Raw genomic sequence first — 5,833 nt, 5'->3', positions numbered from 1 at the left:
GTGGCTTCAGCTCCAACCAGGCCAGGGTACTTAAGAGTCCCAGCTGCGTCAGGTGAAGTGTACTGCGCCTGCGCGGACTTCCACCTATCAGAGGAGAGCTCCTGATTGTGACGTCACATCCATCACCTTGGCAGCAGAGCTAGTCTCCCGGCAGGCAGACTCAGCCGGACAGTAGCTGGCAGGATGTGCTACAGGGCACATCTCCTGAGTGGTACTGAGTGGAGGCATCAGGGGATTGGAGTCTTGTGAACAGGAACCTCCCCCCAACACTTGGAAGGACCGGTGTTTCTGTGAGGAGCCATGGGGTATGATGTGACCCGTTTCCAGGGGGATGTTGATGAAGACCTTATCTGCCCTATCTGCAGTGGTGTCTTGGAGGACCCAGTACAGATATCCCACTGCGAGCATGCTTTCTGTAACGCCTGCATTACCCAGTGGCTCTCTGAACAACAGACGTGTCCGGTGGACCGTAGCATTGTGACGTTTGCCCACCTGTGCCCGGTACCTCGGATCACCCGGAACATGTTGTCGAAGCTGAAGATTGCCTGTGACAATGCTGAGTTCGGTTGCACTGCCTTTGTTCAGCTTGATAGCCTCATGTCCCACCTCAGCGAGTGTGAACACAACCCGAACCGGCCTATGACCTTTGCACAGGGCTGCGCCCTGGAGACATCCAAATATAAGGTACCAAACCACAATTGCATCAAGAACCTGTGCTCAGTGGTACAGCGGCAGCAGGCACGCATCATAGAGCTAGAGACGACGTCAGCAGAACACAAACACCAGCTGATAGAGCAAAAGCGAGATATCCAGCACCTAAGGGCATACGTGCGTGCGCTCCACAGCCTCAGCCCCAATCTTCAGAATGTGGAGGAGACAGTTGTACACAATGAGACCCTAGAGTGGGTGAACTCCCTTCATTCAGCAAGAGTGACCCGCTGGGGAGGGATGATCTCAACCCCAGACGCTGTTCTCCAGGCAGTAATCAAGCACTCCCTGATACAGAGCAGCTGTCCCGCCTCTATTACCAACCAGCTGGTTGAAAATTCCCATGAGCGTAACTGGCCTCCTGGTCTGGCCACACTAGAGACAAGACATAAGAATCGGCGCCACTATGAGAACTACGTGGTCAAGCGCATCCCTGGCATGCAGGCTATTGTCATGATGGCCTGTGAAAACCAGCATATGGGAGAAGACATGGTCCGAGAACCAGGCCTTGTCATTATGTTTGCTCATGGTGTAGAGGAGATATAGGAGAACTCAGGGGCTATTAGGAAGGATGCAAACAGGAAAATCCCATTGCTCCTGCAGCTGAATCCCGGGTCCTCCCCACTATCCTTAATACCGTAGCTTATATTTGAGGCATACATCTCCGGCTCTTCTGACACTGAAGGGACCTACAGTACTCTGCCAAGACTTTCAGGTGGGAAACCTAGATTTCCTCCTTTTACCATATATCTTCCCCTAAAATGTCTGTACATTCTTGATCTGGGTGGGGAAATCTCCACCTGTACCCATTGTCCTGCCTAGGATCTCCTGTTCTGGATATTTTCAGAAAGCAGAAAATGATTGGTTTTCCCTAGAGGGTCAGGATGAAGTGAGGAATCTAATTAGTCTGTATCCTCCAAAACCAGGGACCAGAGTAGGCAGGCCTGTGGACTCCAAGCAGCATTTAGAGGACAGTTCTGGGGAGCAGACATCCTGAAGAAAGGTAAGGGTAGATCCAAAACCCTAGAAATAGTGAGGCCTGTGACTGGCCATCACCGACCACCCTTAGGAGGAGACTGGACCTCTGTGCCAAGCAATATCCCTGTTGAGCCCACCTTAAAGGTGCAAGGTCCCACTGGGGCTACAGGTCTACAGGTTGAGATGTCAAAAATTTCTAAATTTCTTCTTTCCTATAATTTTCACAATTAGGGAATGGTAGAGTTGGGATTAGAGGTTAGTCTCTCTGGGTTTCTGTGTTCAGCAAGAAGCTGCTGTCTGGCTTTTGCTGAAATGGTGTAAGTCCTGCCTCTTGTGGCACAGGCCATCATAGTTCCACGGCAGACCTCTCTCCAGCCCTGTGAGTATAGTTGGTTATTTTGATAATTTCCCTTGGCCATTATTTGCTTATATTTCACAAGCCCCACCCTCTCTTTACCTTTTTTTTTTTTTTTAGAATGACCTAATTGTGGCTACCCCACTTTCTAGCTGAGCCACATTGTTGGCAATTCAATTTATTTATTTTTTTTAAGGAAGGAAAAAAGAAAAGAATGAACAAAACTGAAAACTTCTTTTGCTGCTCCTATTGTGGGAATTCTGGATAGGGTGGGGCAGGGACGGGGTCTGTTTTATATGTTTCCTTTTTGGTACAACCTTTGGCTTTAATATAGGAAGAGCCAAAGGAGTCCTTGGCTGAACTTATCATGATGTCTGTCCCAACCCTCCAAAATCCCACCTGAAATGAGGAACTTCCTCTACTCCCTCAATGGATATGACAGTCGTACCAATGCTTGTGCCTTCTGTAAAGTTTATTCCTAGCCTTTCCAGGGTCTTATCATAAAACTCTGGTATTTTGAAGGGACTTGCTCTCTACCACACACAGACATGAGTTTCCTTGGCGTTATGGGTTATAGCTGGGTTCACCATGTAAATGGGATAGAAATTATATTTCTGTATCTCTGAGTACAGGCTGTGCTGGGCCTCATCCATGCTGCCCAAGGACTTTAGCTCTATTCCAGGCTACCTGAGGCATCTCTGGATTCCTAGGGTAATTGGCAAAGTGAGAAGGGGGGATGGTAGTTGTGGCTATTTTAATATGCAGGTGGCATTAGGGCTGGAGAAAGCAAGCCTCCTCCCTACCATATTTTGGCTTTTCTTCGTTTTGGAGTTTTATTTGAGGCCAGCCTGCTGTAGGCCTGGAAGTTGGGTCATGGCCCCACTGAGACTGATGAGTTTCATAACTATCACTTTTTTTCCAGATCAACAGCACATTAAGAATATGATTTTAAAGAGTCAAGTGTAGTCATTCATTAGAAGTTATTCATGCCAGACTTGGTGCAGGAGCAGAAAGACGTAGTGGATGCACTCTATCAAGGTATGCATAGTTTAATGAACCCTCAGTGTACTATAATGTTAATATGTAGAATTCCTATCCCAATTAAATATTACCTATATATTTTAAGACAATATTCACCAGTAAATATGATATGACTAGAAAACACGGGTGATATGGAAGTGGCAAATTATGTCACGAAAAATATGACCCAAGATGTAATGAAGTATGACAATTGTTTTTCTTTTCTATCCAGCACATTTCCTCACTCTCTTCTGATAACAGTTTTCTTCCCCCTCTTTTTTTTGGGGGGGGAACCAGTTCTATCCAATTTCCACAGTAACTGCTACATTCAGATTAATCATATAACATGTTTCCTTGGATTCTATGATTGTCCTGCAGTTAGTTCTGGAACGTTACATACAGGTCCATGTGATGAGTTTTCTTTTGCCTTTGGACTCTGCAATACTGTATTGATGTTCAACTGAATCCATACGTGGGGGGAAACATTGCCAGTTACATGACAAAAGCCTATCTGCAGTAAAAGAGATGGAAATACATAACTAGAAGAAAGAGACTGGATATGGGAGTGAGCAATATTTTTTCCTTTTAGCTTATGTTTGATTGCGTCAGGCACTGGTAACTTGAAAGAAAACTAAGACAATACCAGTTAAATATTATCTATATAAAATCATTATTATAATCAGCAAAATAGCAAACTTTATATTGTGAAAATTTTCACATCGTATAAAGGAAGACAATCTTAAGAAACTGTCAAATTGTAGCACATCAACACAAGGGGAATAATGAAAATATGTGTGGAAGACAGATGAGAGCAAAATTACTTAAGAAATATAGGTGTGTCTGAAGGTGAAAGAATAACTGGAATAGGAGCAAAAGCAAATTTTATATAACCAGATGGCCCCTAAGAGAACGTTGAAAGTGACTGTAGTTATATCCAACAATGAGGTATGTGGCACTTTGACTAGGATGAATTCACAAAGGTCACTGTCAGATCTGTACAACGATAGCTCTGATGGTCAGGCCAGAAAAAGAGTTCCAAAATTGCTTTGCAGGTTGGACTAGGCTCGGACACTGGCGCATAGCTTCCCAAGGTGAGTACCTCAATGGCGACCACAGTCAGATTCAGTAATGAGGTAGACAGCACTTTTTCCAGGATGAGTTCACAAAACTGATCTAGCAAATACATTAAGGCAAATATTAGAAAGACAGTAAGTATCTCTTCTAGTGCCCAAGTGAGACCTATGTGTTGGATAATCCCCTGCCTTACAGTTCCTATGACTCCCAGGAGTTGTTGAACACATAGCATAGCTCTTTCGCAACACAGGTGAAATAATGCGGAGGTGTGTGTTTTGCTCTTTTCTTAGAGTTTAGTGTCCCTGTGGAAATAAACTTTAGTTGCTCACCGTGGTAGCTGGTTTACCAACGCATCTCTACTGGCTTCCTTCCTTTTCCATAACTATTCTTCTACTGTCTCCTGTACCTCCCAGATAAACTACTTACATTCAAATCCATGTATCAAGGTCTGTTTTAATCCATTTATGCCAGAGGTAGAAACTTTTTCATTTTTTTGCATGAAATTCATATATGTGACCTAGAAACATTCAAGGAACAAAATTTGAAGAGGCCAAAATTGTATTATATTCCAATGTTATGTGTTGTTTCAAACATGGAACATCAGGCAAAACATCGCGGCATTATCCGTACTGTATAAAATCATATTTCCGATCTCAGGAGGTAGTGACACCTGCTACTTGGTGTGATATTCAACAGAACACTTCACCTGTAAAGCGATGTGACATTTTTCACATTGAAAAGTAGTGTTCTCATGACATTCAGCCCCCCACATTTGCTTTCCCTGTTTGACTATGTCATGATTCATGCCATTATAATATGCTTCTGAGAAGGTTTTCTCTTCAGCCAGGTTCTGGAGGATGACCATGCATCTCCAGATAATGGCATAGCACTTATCAGTGAAATGACAGAAAATCCACTGGCTTCTCATCATATGTTTTATTCAGTTGCCAACCATTTTGTAACATCAGTTTGGAACAGAACAAAAGAGGGCTTGAACACCATTTCTTTCCATGGGTTGATGCTGGGACCCTACCAATATTGTCATCAGCTCTATACCTCCCATGAAATGTTTGTACAGTTTGATCATGTTTGGCTGCTAAACTTGGATCTTCCTTTTCAGTCTCTGGGAATAATGATTGATGATACACAGGTAATTGCTCAAAGCACAAGATGAGGCAACAGAGACAACATCGTTAGCATTCCATCTACAAACATTATTGCCTTTGCCATCAATTAGATAATCAAATGTGCCTTGTTCTTTTTTCTTCAAAGCTACATCTGATTTCAGTGGCGTTTTGTCAGTGTGATCCTTTCTCACTTGTACTTTGGTGCCTAATGTCCCATTGAACTGAGCTTGTCAAGAAGTGCAATAGGTGAAAAGGTTTTCAAATACAAATGTTACTATCCATGATGTGCTTCTGTAAATGCCTCACTAAACTGATGGACAAGTGATGCACTCACACTGCATTCTTCATGTCTAGTATTTGAGTTTTGCTCTGATACAGCTGAAACTAGCTAATGTAGCCCAGATATGTTGCACCACACCAAAACTTACAGACAAACTGAATGGCTTTCCCCTAATAAGTTGTTTGTACACTAAATAAGGAATCGTGCATTGAGGCTGAAATATGTTTCCTTTGGAGCAAATTTCATCTATATCCCAATGACTGTGCTTATAAGTGGGGGCAACTTGGAGAA

The 5,833-nt window shown here is 43.4% G+C and overlaps 1 pseudogene; it reads left to right on the top strand.

Moving 5' to 3' along the window:
- The first annotated feature begins 300 nt into the window (after positions 1-300).
- On the top strand, positions 301-1,254 carry LOC100958016 (annotated as a pseudogene).
- Positions 1,255-5,833: the final 4,579 nt, after the last annotated feature.

This window comes from Otolemur garnettii, unplaced genomic scaffold (assembly GCF_000181295.1).
Source record: "Otolemur garnettii isolate 467f Iridium unplaced genomic scaffold, OtoGar3 scaffold00201, whole genome shotgun sequence".
Taxonomy (NCBI): domain Eukaryota; kingdom Metazoa; phylum Chordata; class Mammalia; order Primates; family Galagidae; genus Otolemur; species Otolemur garnettii.
This window is presented reverse-complemented; position numbering and strand designations above follow the sequence as displayed.